The sequence below is a fragment of the Salvia hispanica genome, chromosome 6 (assembly GCF_029641045.1).
Source record: "Salvia hispanica isolate PSC_SH4W2 chromosome 6, Shi_PSC_v1, whole genome shotgun sequence".
Lineage (NCBI taxonomy): Eukaryota > Viridiplantae > Streptophyta > Magnoliopsida > Lamiales > Lamiaceae > Salvia > Salvia hispanica.
Genome location: NC_142697.1, coordinates 14956519 through 14970585, shown reverse-complemented (window position 1 = coordinate 14970585; position 14067 = coordinate 14956519).

Below are 14067 nucleotides of genomic sequence, written 5' to 3'. Positions count from 1 at the left end.
TATCATAACCCCCAAATCATATAATAACTCTATAACCAAATCTGGACCACACATATTTAATAATCTTGTGGTTGAGATTCAAACTTAGATTTACTTCATAAAAAAGGCGCAGAGGGGTAAAAATGTAATTTCATCATTTAATTTCTGAATTTTACTCCAAACGCGCGATGAAACAGCGATTCACTGTTTCATTCTGTTTGAACTTAATTCTCTCATCTTCACAATTAACAGATCAATTCTCTCATCTTCATCTTCCATATTTCTCGCCTATTTTATTTCAACATCTCCAGATTTTCTTCGATTTGTTCATTATTCCGTAGTCTCCAGATTTTGTTTCCATAATTGTGATCGGGAAGATGTTTTCAATTTTGCGTTCTTATTTTCATTGATTACCTCTTCAATTGCTGTGAACATTTGCTTCGATGGAATCTGTAGCAAATAACGAAGGTAACAATCATTATCTATTATTTAGCTTATTGATTGTGTTCATATTCATGTATTGAATTTGATTTTAGATTAATATTAGTTGTCGATTGGTTTATGTTTCTGATGTACTGAAATTCTTATTTGATTATATTATGCATTGTCGATTATTTGTTAAAATGATACGTTTGGCTTATAAATGTTAGGTTTACTGCATAACATGATAGTTTTGTCGGATAAAATGATACTATGATAAAATGATACTATGATAAAATGATACTTTTACTGATTTGTAGGTATGTACATTCCTGTTTGTGATGATGCTTTGAAGCCAATGATTGGTATGAAATTCAATACATTAGTAGAAGCAGTTGGTTTCTATGAACATTATGCTCGTTCAGTTGGTTTTGGCACACGTAAAATGGGTAACAAATCAGTTCAAGGTATTACTAAGTGGCAGTATTTGGCTTGCAGCAGACAAGGCTCTAAGAATTTTATACCTGGTCATGCATCCTAATCAACTGAAGTGTCTTTTAAGAAGCGTAGGTGTCGGTCATTTAGGTGTGAATGTCTTGCTAAGCTCAATTTGAGATATTTTTCAGATGGCAAGAGCAGAGGATATGAGGTTTATCAGTTTGTTGAGTATCATAATCACTTAATGGTTGCGGATGAGCATAGGCATTTTATGATGGCCAATCGGAATCTGGATCCTATCCATCGGAGGTTTATGGAGGATTGTGGCAGGTGTAATATTGGTCCCACTCTCACATTCAAACTTTTGAAGGAGATAATGGGTGGACCTGAAAATGTTGGATGTGATATTATTGATATTAGAAATGGTTATCGTGATATTATGTCCAATATTGATGGTTCAGATGCTCAAATGATTTTTGATTATATGCGTTCTCAAAAGAAATCATCTGATGCCTTCTATTATGAAATTGAGATAGGATCTCATGGAAAGTTAACTAGACTCTTCTGGGCTGATGCTATTTCAAGACGAAATTATCATATGTTTGGAGATGTAATTTCATTTGACTCAACATACAACACTAACATGTATATTACTTTTGTTGCTAATAGACATAAAATTATACTTTTTGTTGATTAAATTACTTTTATGTTATAAAATGATACTTCTGAATTACATAATGACAAAATGATACTTGCAGCAGATAAAATGATACTTTTGGCTGATAAAATGATAGTTATAGCTGATAAAATGATACTTTTGGCTGATAAAATGATAGTCATAGGTGATAAAATGATACTTCTGAATTATATAATGACAAAATGATACTTGCAGCAGATAAAATGATACTTTTGGCTGATAAAATGATAGTCATAGCTGATAAAATGATAGTCATAGGTGATAAAATGATACTTCTGAATTATATAATGACAAAATGATATTTGCAGCAGATAAAATGATACTTCTTACTAATAAAATGATACTTTTGGCTGATAAAATGATAGTCATAGCTGATAAAATGATACTTTTGGCTGATAAAATGATAGTCATAGCTGATAAATATAATTCATTTTTATGTTATATTCTGAAGGTATTGCATGATTTTTGCTCCATTCACTGGAAAAGATAACCATTCTAGACCAGTTACATTCGGAGCTGGCTTGTTATCAAGTGAAGGTAGAGAATCCTATTCTTGGTTGTTTGGCTGTTTTGTTCGATGCATGGGGGTAGCACCCAAATTGATTATCACTGATCAAGATTGGGGGATCAAACTTGCTGTTCAACAAGTACTTTTACAAACAAGGCACCGATGGTGTATGTGGCATATCATGGTTAAGGTGTCAGATAAGTTGCCCAAATCTTTACTTGGTAATGAAGATTTCAAAAAAGAGTTGAATGCATGTGTTTGGTCTGATTTGTTAGAGCCTGATGAGTTTGATATAATATGGAATGATATAATGGAACGGTATGGATTAGAAGACGTGAACTGGTTTGGATCAATGTTTGAAGATAGAGAATTCTGGGTTCCTGCTTATTTTTGAGATTTTTCCATGGGGTCGCTTCTTAGGACTACATCGATGTCTGAATCGGAGAATAGCTTTTTCAAAAACTACACAAAGCCACGTGCAAATCTTGTACAGTTCATCAATTTCTTTAATTATGCTGTGGGAGATCAAAGGAATGCCAATTCACGATTGAACTACTTGGATTACTCAACTATTCCTGATTTGTCAACCCAATTGCCTATTGAGAATCATGCATCTACAATCTACACTGATTCTATTTTCAAACATGTACAACAGGAAATAAGTATGGTATGTGAGATTGTTTCTATAACTACTGTTGAGGATAACATCAAGATGCATCAGGTCAAGGACCAATATGGTAGAACATGGGATGTTAAGTATGATTGTAAGCAAGACACATTCGACTGTAGTTGCAAGAAGTTTTCCAGAATTGGTTTGTTATGTTGTCATATATTTTGTTTGTTGAAGAATAAGTCTGCTAATCTCATTCCTGAGAAATATATTGGTCGAAGGTGGTTGAAGAGCTCTTTACTAAAGGCAGCCCATGGTCTACCATCTGAGGAACAACAACCATTTGAACGTGTGTTCCATTTTTAACCTTATTTGTAAAAATTCTATTTTTCAGTCAGAGAAATGATAGTATTTACTGTAATAATGTTATCTTTTATCTTGCAGATTTGGATGAAAAGCAGGAAGTTAAGAAAAAGTTGTTCTCCAACTTTTATCGATTAGTCCAAAAGTCTGAGGGAAGTATGGATCATTTGTCTTTGTTAAGTGCTGGTCTTGATGATTTGGAAGAGCATATATTTGGAAATTGTGCAGCACCTTCAGTCATTGAAAAGAAGAAGATGGTTGAGGATTTTTATGGAATGGCAGTACCTGATGTAATTGATGTACATCCTCCAGAGGTTGTTAGTACCAAAGGATCAGCTAGTGGCAGAGTAGCAAAGAGGGAGAGTGCAATAAGGAAAGCGAATAAACCTCTACGACGGTGTGGTAAATGTCATGAGCTGGGTCGTCATGATTCAAGAAATTGTGGTAGAGTCAATGAGAAGACAGATTGAAGCCATTTGATATAGTTTAGGTATTTTTGGTGTATAAAATGACATTTTTGTTTAATAAAATGATACTTTGGGCTTATAAAATGACATTTTGGCTGATAACATGATACTTTAACCTGAAAAAATGATACTCGCAGCAAATAAAATGACAATAACCTTATAAAATGATGTATAAGCTGGAAAAAATGACATATAAGCTGATAAAATGATACTCTCAACGATAAAATGATATTTTAATCTGACAAAATGATATATAAGCTGATAAAATGATACTTGGAGCAGATAAAATGATAAAATGATACTTCTGACTGATAAAATGATACTTCTGAATTATATAATGACAAAATGATACCTGCAGTAGATAAAATGATACTTTGGGCTTATAAAATGACATTTTGGCTGATAACATCATTCTTTTGTTTATAAACTGATAAAATGATACTTTAACCTGAAAAAATGATACTTGGAGCAGATAAAATGATACTTCTGACTGATAAAATGATACTTCTGACTGATAAAATGACAAAATCATACTTGCAGCAGATAAAATGATAATTTTGGATGATTATATTCGAAAATCACTATTACAAAACGCTATTATCAAGTCATACAAGTTAGTATACAAGGGGTTTAAATTATCTAATCATCTTTTCAACATCAATTTCTCTTTTTTTGCTGTCATTCTCAAACTTCTTCTTTATCATTGTAAGTGTCTCAAAAGCCTTCTTGTTAGTATCTCCAATAAGCAATGCTTCAGTATATCTGGCACGGAGTTTTATGAAAGACTCTGTTCCCTTCTTCGTTAAACCCGAATTACAATTACGAACAGGACCACCCATGTAAGTCTCCAAATGGCGCATCACATAAATTCCACAGTCAACTTTATTTGTATCATTCTGCCATGACATATTCATGTATCTGGTTTTTGACAGTTTGACAGTTCTTCCCATTGATGGATTGACTCCATTTCCAAAATAAGTTCGGAAGAAATTTCTCTATTCAAATAACACAAAACATACATGAGGTTGATTAAAAATTATATTATGTTCCATACTGAATTATATTCAATGCATTTTAACTAATAAATACTGAATGCATTTAACTAAACATACCAGAGTACTTGGTGCATCTTCATATTTCTTCTCAAGTAAATCTTCACTAACCAGAGAATTGTCAATCACATCCATCATTTTCATTTTGAGATTGAAGCAGATGATATAATAATGTTCGTACGCCCAGATCGGAAAGAATATCTAATTTTCAAAACATTATATATAAATGTCATTTTCAAAAATATAGGTATGTTGTTCTATAAGGGATGTGATCATATCATAACCCATATTTATGGTGATAACCTAATAACCCTCATTTTATGGAAGAAAAGTATCATTTTATAGAATAGAATATCATTTTATGGACGAAAAATATCATTTTATCATATATAAATATCATTTTTAGTAAAAATGATACTTTTGACCCATAAAATGATAGGGTTATTAGCTTATCACATAAATATGGGTTATCATTATAATGCACCCCTGTTCTGTAATGTATATCTAATTATTACTTACCAGGTCATAATTTTCCCATTTGAAATTTTCAATCTTTGACACAAATTCATTCAAGTTTGAGCAAAATCTTTCTCGACTCTCTACTTCAGTCCAACCAGATCTCCTTGCAGTAATGTTGTAAATCTGTCATGTTTACATTTTTGTAAATATATTTTAACTTTTAATGTAATACTATTATTTATTTACTCGTTTATTGTACCGTAGGTGTGGTGTTGATGAAAAGACGACTCGGTGATGCCTTTGATTTGAATTTTTCATTGTGGTTGAGGAACACAACCCATGCATCTATGATGTTGATCCTGACGTATGTACGTGGAGCAAGGCTGTGGAAGTCAATCTTGAACATTGTGATCTTGTCGTTCTCATAAACTACCTCATAACTGATTTCAAATTCATATTTAATGTTAGTTAAAAGAACTGAATAAGAATATAATTATGTAATTCAAAACTTACTGTTCACTTTCTTCATCTGTCATCAACCAGTACATTATTTCTCTCTCTTCTTTATTCAGCTTTCCTTTCAGATTTACTGCTCTGACATTGTAGGGAGAGCACATTGCTTCAACAATTTTCTTTGTTGTTCTGACCATTTTCTCCTTTCCGACTGGAGGATCTTGAGAAACCATCTTCTTCCCTTTGTCCTTATTCAAATTTTCTTCTCTTTGTTTTAAAACTTCATCATCTTCTTGAGAAACCACTTTCTCCTTATTCAAATTTTCTTCTCTCTGTTTTAAAACTTCATCATCTCTGTGGATATCCTCCATGACAGTGGATATTATGGTATCAACTCTGTCATGCTTTCATTTAAAAAAAATATAAATTATTATTGACAGAAGGGATACTATTTTACCTACAGGAACTATCACATTATCAGCCAAAAATCTAAAACTATCATTATGAAACAAAAGTATCATTTTATTCACAGAACCTATCATTTTATTCCCCGAAACTATCATTTTATCATTTTATCTGCCAAAAGTATCATTTTATCCGCTTAAACTATCATTTTATGATGCAAAAGTATCAGTTTTCAAATAAAACAGAACCACCAAAAAACATCATCAAACCTATATCATTTAAACCATATAAACAATCATTTTATGTACTTAAACTATCATTTTTAAAAGTTACCTCATATTCTTCATTCTGAACTTCTTTCTCTGAAACTTTTTCCTTTTCTTTTCCAGCTACTTTATTAGCCATTTTCTTTTCGCTTTCATTCTGTTTCTCTTGCTTGTTTTCCACCTCACCATCTTTCTCCTTCTCCATATCCTTTTCCCGATTAAATTCTTGATTCTCATTAGGACTGTCGTCACATTCAGGTATCAGAGTGAAGGTAGGGAACTCATTCCTATTTTTCAGTATATATGTCCTCTCAGCAGCTTTAGTTAACTCAATCATGATATCAATCCATTCAGGATCATCAGTTTCATCATTGTTTATAGCCTGTGTCATTGTATCTTGACTTTCTATAACATGTTGCACACCTTCCTCTCTCAATCCCATTACATTTCTCGTTGTATCACAGATTATCTTAAAGCTATTGAGATTCCTGAGTTTATCCGGCGCTGCTTCAAGGACATCAACCATCTTCAACATTGAGGCTTTAACATCCTTTGCAGCTCCCTTCCATTCATTTATGAAATTCTCCCATTCACTGGTTGTCCCCACTTCATCATGATCATTTGTCTTCAAACCTTCTACATCTTGAGATTCATCATCTTCGTCATCTTCATCATTTTCTTCATGTGGTTGCTTTTTATATCGGTCATACTTATGACCCAGACCAAATGTTGAATTCTCCATTTCTGCTCTTTGTCTTTCTTTCAATAGTTCGACAGTCCATCCTTTCACTGTTGAAAAACATCTTGGCACCATTTTTTTTTCAAATACAATCCTGTCCACGTAACAAGCCTACATTAAACAAAAACTAAATATTACTTTTTCTGTAAATAGATTCATAGACAATGGAAAACAAATATATTCTTACCACTACAAAGATAACTGGCCCGGTAAATATCTTTGCTGTGTTTTTTTTCCACCTCTTTTGTGTTTCATGCAATCTAGATATGACATAGCTACACCAATTGTATTGTTTGATATTCTCAACATCAGCTATGTAATCTAAAATTTTTGGCCTCAAATTTCCATCAGCAGGAGTGTTAATCAAGGCATACTCCATGAGAACCATAAAAGTCCATTTAAACAACTCACCACCTTCTTTGTCTCTCTCCATCTGCTCTACAACATACTTTGGCACCATTTTTTTCTCTCCACCTTTACAGAATCTAGCAATTTCAGTTTTGATGTGGGTATTTTTCTGAAATTTGCTTTTATTGATAGGTAAAGATCCAATCGGGAACCCAAGAGTTATGTGAACATCTTCATCATCTAAAAAAAGTGATTCCCCACTGTCAACTCAATTGATGAAGTTTTACGGTTAAAGTTGTAGATCAGATAATACGCCAGTGCTCTTGGGAAACTTCTAATATTGAAGTTTAGGAGTGCGCCATACCCAATCTCTCGAACAGCTCTTCTTTGATTCTCGTTTAGAGATTCAAGCATGTCAACGAAGAAGTCAGTATTCCTTCTTCCTGCCAAAGTTGCTGTCTTAATGACTGTACTATCTTCAACAACTTTTTCCTTGCCCTTCTTTGAAGCTGTCTTACCATCAGTTGCATCATCATTCTTTCTTTTCTTCTTATTTTTTATATGTTCTACTTCTTCTGCTAATGTTCTATGTTCATCATCATCATCATCACGAATGTTCTTTCCTAATAAACAAAAGATTTCAGTGTGTTAAACAGTTTATGTCATTATATAAAGTCAAAGTATCATTTTATCCCATGAAACTATCATTTTATCATCTGAAACTATCATTTTCTAAATTTCAATGAGTTCAAAAGAGCAGAGAAGGCATAACTTGTCACTTAAGTAGAACAAAACACTATTCACAAAGTATCATTTTATCATTTTCAGAAACTATCATTTTATGCACCCAAAGTATCATTTTATCAAGCAAAGGCACAATTTCTACATTTAAACAGATCAACCAAACACATAGCAACACACACACACATACAAAAACACAGAGACACACACAACAACACACACAAACACAGCAGCAGTAGCATCAGGACACACACACAAACAAACATAAAGTATCATTTTATCCCATAAAACTATCATTTTATCCCATGAAACTATCATTTTATAATGTAAAACCATCATTTTATAATCTGAAACCATCATTTTATCAAGGGCAAATATCATTTTATCTTCTGAAACTATCATTTTCTAAATTTCAATGAGTTCAAAAAAGCAGAGAGGGCATAACTTGTCACTTAAGTAGAACAAAACACTATTCACAAAGTATCATTTTATCATTTTCAGAAACTATCATTTTATACACCCAAAGTATCATTTTATCAAGCAAAGACACAATTTCTACATTTAAACAGATTAACCAAACACATAGCAACACAAACACACATACAAAAACACAGAGACACACACAACAACACACACAAACACAGCAGCAGTAGCATCAGGACACACACACACACAAACATAAAGTATCATTTTATACCATGAAATTATCATTTTATAATGTAAACTATTATTTTATAATGTAAACTATCATTTTATCCCATGAAACTATCATTTTATAATGTAAAACCATCATTTTATAATCTGAAACTATCATTTTATCAAGGGCAATTATCATTTTTTCTTCTGAAACTATCATTTTCTAAATTTCAATGAGTTCAAAAAAGCAGAGAGGGCATAACTTGTCACTTAAGTAGAACAAAACACTATTCACAAAGTATCATTTTATCATTTTCAGAAACTATCATTTTATGCACCCAAAGTATCATTTTATCAAGCAAAAACACAATTTCTACATTTAAACAGATCATCCAAACACATAGCAACACACACACAGCAAAACACACATAAACAAAGCAAAACACACACACAAACACAGAAAAACACACACCAGCAGCATACACAGCAAAATGTAAATCTAAATATATAAATTGTTCACAATATTGTCATGCATGAACGATATTATATAAATATAAGAAATATCTACACTAAAAAACTATAGAATCTAAAAAAAATTGAGAAAATCTCCAGCAAAATGATAAATCAAGCAAAATCAAAAGTGAAATAAGTAATAAACTTCATCCAACCTTTCTTCGATGATGCTTGAGCGTTTTCCTTCGACATATTCCAGAATCGGATGATTTTTCCTTCGATTCGAAGGCTTTGAAACGCGATTCAGAGGGTTTGTTTGTGAGAGAAATTGAATGCAGGGTTTGAGTGTGAGAGAAATTGAATGGAGCGTTTGAGTCTAGTTTCCTTCTTTCCCACCAAATTTTAGAACGAAATGACAATTTTGCCCTTAATATATCCGAAAATGATAGTTTTATTTGATAAAATGATAATTTTGTTAGATTAAATCTAGACCACATATTTTAAAAATGTGTGGTAGAGATTTAGTTATAGGATTATCACACAAATTGGGGTTATCATTATAATGCACCCCTATATATATATATATATATATATAGGGAGATGATCAAAATAAGAATGCATTTAAATCAAGAAATGCAGCCCAAATCTTGGCCCTAGGATTAGATGATCTAATGGTCAATAATTAACCCAAAACACGGAAGGTCATAATTAAGTAGTTTTAGGTCATATTATAAGATTTGGGTTTATGTCATGATAAGATCATTTTAGGTCATGCTTTGTTAGCATGACCTAAAAATAAATTAACTATGACCTAAAAATGCCCTACGTATGACTTTGTTCTGTGTTTCTGTATTTAAATCTGGTTTTCATAGATCAAAACCCTATATATATATGTATATGCACACAGACAGAGAGATATAAACTTCTAAATAGGTGCAAGAGTTCTACGCAAATTATAAATATCTCAAATAGATTCAACTTTATTCTTTTAAATAATTGAACGTAGATAATCTAACATTAGTGAATCTACCACCGAAATCTATTTATAAAAAAAATCAGAAATAAAAGTATTTTTCCAGAATACTACTCCGTACTACTCAAATGTGTTAGTACTACTCCAATTAGAACTCAAAATTTAACAGCCCTAAATTTAGCAATCCAGAAAACTGTCATCGTCAAACCCTTGTCACTCCGAAACGACTGCAGAACTCCAGTACTCATATCTCTCTTCTGTTTTTCATGCAAACAAATCACTTTTCCACTTAGAATTTCCTTGAGCCATTACCAACCATTTATACCAAATCCAAACTTATTTTTCAGTAAATATTACATCAAACCTTAGTCTTACTCCAACCATTCACACCAAACTCAAAAGAATATTTCGTACTCAACTACTTTTTATACATTTTCAATCTAATCTACTTATTTATTTGAATTACACATTAACCCCACGGCATTTATCAATAATTTATTTGATTTATTTACTTATAGTAATAAATCATGTTATATATAATTACATAATATTAAAAAAATACTACTACTAATTTATCTAAGACTTATTATAAAATGAATTTCAAATAATTAGAAATATGTGCCAACTTAAAAAAAAATATGCGCCCACTGTCCACATTATTAGTTAAATACGTATAAAAAAAATTAAATTACGCCAATCTACAATTTCCAACTCAAAAATAAATATGCGCCTTTCTCCAACCAAATTAATTTATTCGGCTTTACTTTTATTTACTAAAATAAGCAGCCCAACGTCCATTAGACACCTACAAATAAAAATAAAAATAAAAATTAAAAAAAACATCACTCTTCTTCGAGTAACGTTTCTGTTCATCTCATCATCAAACAAGTTCAAATATATCTCCTTCCTCTATTCGAAAATACACAAAAAGAGGCTTTATTTGCAATTTTCAGAAATAATTTGCGTTTGTGCTACCCCATCTTTAGGGTAACACTGTTAAAAAACGAAAAAAGGACATTTTGGGATGGGTTTTGGTGTATGGTTGGAGGTGTTTTCAACTGCAAATTTAGGGTTTTGGGATGATTGGAGATTCCCATAGACCATCTCCAACCATATGCCAAAAATAAGTTTTGGTGTATCCAACCATGCACCAAACTCAAACCCATTTTTGGTGTTTTTTTGAAACAACACCAAATATAGCGTTACTGCAAAAATTTTGTGAGATAAAAACTCAAAAATAGTGTAAATTTTGAATTTGATATAAATGATTGGAGTAAAACTACTTTTTGGTGTGACTTATGCTCAAAAATGAGTTTGAGTTTTGTGGAAATGATTAAAGATGGTCTTAGCTGATGCTATCATTTTTTATTTCGTCTACTTCTTGAAACAACTATTCTATTTTTAGTTACTGTTTGCCTTTGTTTGTGTAACGACCCGCCCATCTAGGGTATAATAAATGCGGCGATCGTTAACTAGGCGGACATAAATGCATCAAAGATCATAGGCTAGGGTTCCATTTTAAAAGGGATTTTACCAAAGCATTTAATGAACAATTAAGTAGGAAAAGAATAACGCCTTAGCCAAGAAATCCAACAAAAGGCTATCACCAAATATGCTCAAAATAGCAAGATTTCAAAGTTTCCAACATATTCTCAAGTGTTCCATATCCAAAATATTCCCACGAAATAAAAGTTTTCATCCCAACCAAAAGATAACAATTTTTCATAATATAGCGGAAGCGATCAAGAGAGAAGTGAGGCCATGTATGGAGACACAACGACACTTTTAGTACCAACAGATCATCTTATTATTTCCTACTCAACACCGCCGCCCGCTCGCCACCGCTCAACCTGCACATAGGGAAAACAAATGCAGGGCTGAGTACTTATAATCATACTCAGTGGGCTCATTGCCGAAAACAGTTTTATCACAATTATAGTTATCATGACATTCTCAAGTGTCCATCGGGGTTTTAACTTTAGAAAGACCCGAGGCACCAAAATATTTTCTTTATCAAATATCACGGTCGCGCAACCATTTTTCTCATCGACGTTTACCATATCCTCATTCTACATGACGAGGACTGCGGCCGCAATCCAGGTCACTAGACCGGCCGACCCGTACGCCAGCACTCGGTCTAACATTGGTGTACACTAACCCAAGTAGAGTTTGCGGCTCTACAAGGATCCGAATTCGATTAAATCAATAGTGGCATAGCCACGAGGGATAGGCACGACAAAACAAATCAAGGCATGATAACACATATCTCATTCTCATCAATATCAGTTTAGGACAATGTCCTTATTTTAAAAGAAAGCCCACCTCGTCGGCTTAGCTTGATAGTATTCTCTTCTCCTCGTTTATCACGCTGAGAGCGCGAAGTATCACCTTTAAATTAGGCGTATCACAAATCAGTTTCAATCATTGATCTCAAATCATGCATGTCTCCCATATTTCCCTTTTTCCCATCGTTTACTTTCAAAATTATCAATCAAAATCAAAGTATGTTTGGCATATCATTTTTATTCAATGAACAATTCCAAATTCACCATTAAATCATGTCACGCATGAGTGTTCCACACACACAACACACGTATACGATCACCACACATGTGCACGCCAACCGAGGCATGCACACACACACACGGTCTCGCACACCCACACTTGCACACATATATCCCAAAATTCATCAATTTAATTCCCCTTCACTCAATCTAAATGCATGTGGACTCAAGAACACCGATTAATCGGTAGAAGAAGAGAAGATCAAAGATTAAAGTACCTTTTCCAAAAGAACAATCGGTAGAAACAAGTTATAGCCTTGATTCTTCAATAAAATCTTGAACTCCAACTTGAATTCTTCTCAATTGATGAAGAAATCTTGAAGAAAACTTGAAGAAAACTGGAGAGAGTGGGGAGAGAAGTGGGGAACGGTTTTCAAGAGTGGGGCGATTTTTGTAGCTAGGGTTTTGATTTTTCTCTCCTCTTATTTATAGAGTCAAGAATAATATCCCACAATAAAAAGATTTGGGAGAGATAATAGGGGAGTGGCGTTAATTTGGTTGAGAAGAATGGGGAATTCGAAATTTATAGGCTATTTAATTAGCCTATAATTAAATTCAAATATTTCACGGGGTAGAATAATATATCACGGAGCAAGAATATAAAATTAAATCTCCCCAAACAATAGGAAAAGTGGCGTGACTTCTTTTCCATTCTCAAAAGGGATTTGATTTAAATCCTATTTTAATTAGGATATGGTAAGATCTTCTTAGATTTGGCAAGATATGCTAGGATATTTTCTAGCATATTTATATTTATTCATGGAATAGAATAAATAAGGGATCAAATAAAATAATATAAAAATAATCCCTTCCTCCACAAAATAGGAGATTTCGAAAATCTCCTAGAAATATTAGGGGTTTCGAAAATTCCACCAACAAATAAGGAATAATCGGACTTTGGATTAAATTCGGATAATTATCCCAAGCAATAATTAAATCCAAGAAAAAATAGGATTTCTTTCCAATAAATAGGAGGGTCGAAAATTCCACATGATTAAATAATGCTCCTATTTAATTCTCACTCATCCCTTAGGAAAATAATTCACCCACAATTATATTTCTCCGCATCAAATATTCACACCAAGTCAATCATTTCTTCACTTTCTCTTCTTTTTCTCAACGCATTGACCTTTCAACGGCCACATCATATTTTCCCATCTTTGACTATTCAATAGCCACGTCAACATTTCAACAAGTTGACTATTCAACTCAATCTCAATTCTCATACGCAATTAGGTCACAAAGACACTATGCAATTAATTACTCATCAAATAATTCACATATCATAGCATTTAAGGCATTTAATGCAAAAAAAATTTTATAACCCGAAAATTAGGGTTTGAAAAAGTGGGGTGTTACAGTTTGGATCCTTCTGTAGAAGTGCAGAACCGTTATTTTTAGGAGCTTGTATTATTCATGTATTGTAGCTAGTGTATTCAATTCGAATTATCCATGAGCTATTGAAGAAGTATTTTTCATGTAATGTAGCCTGACTT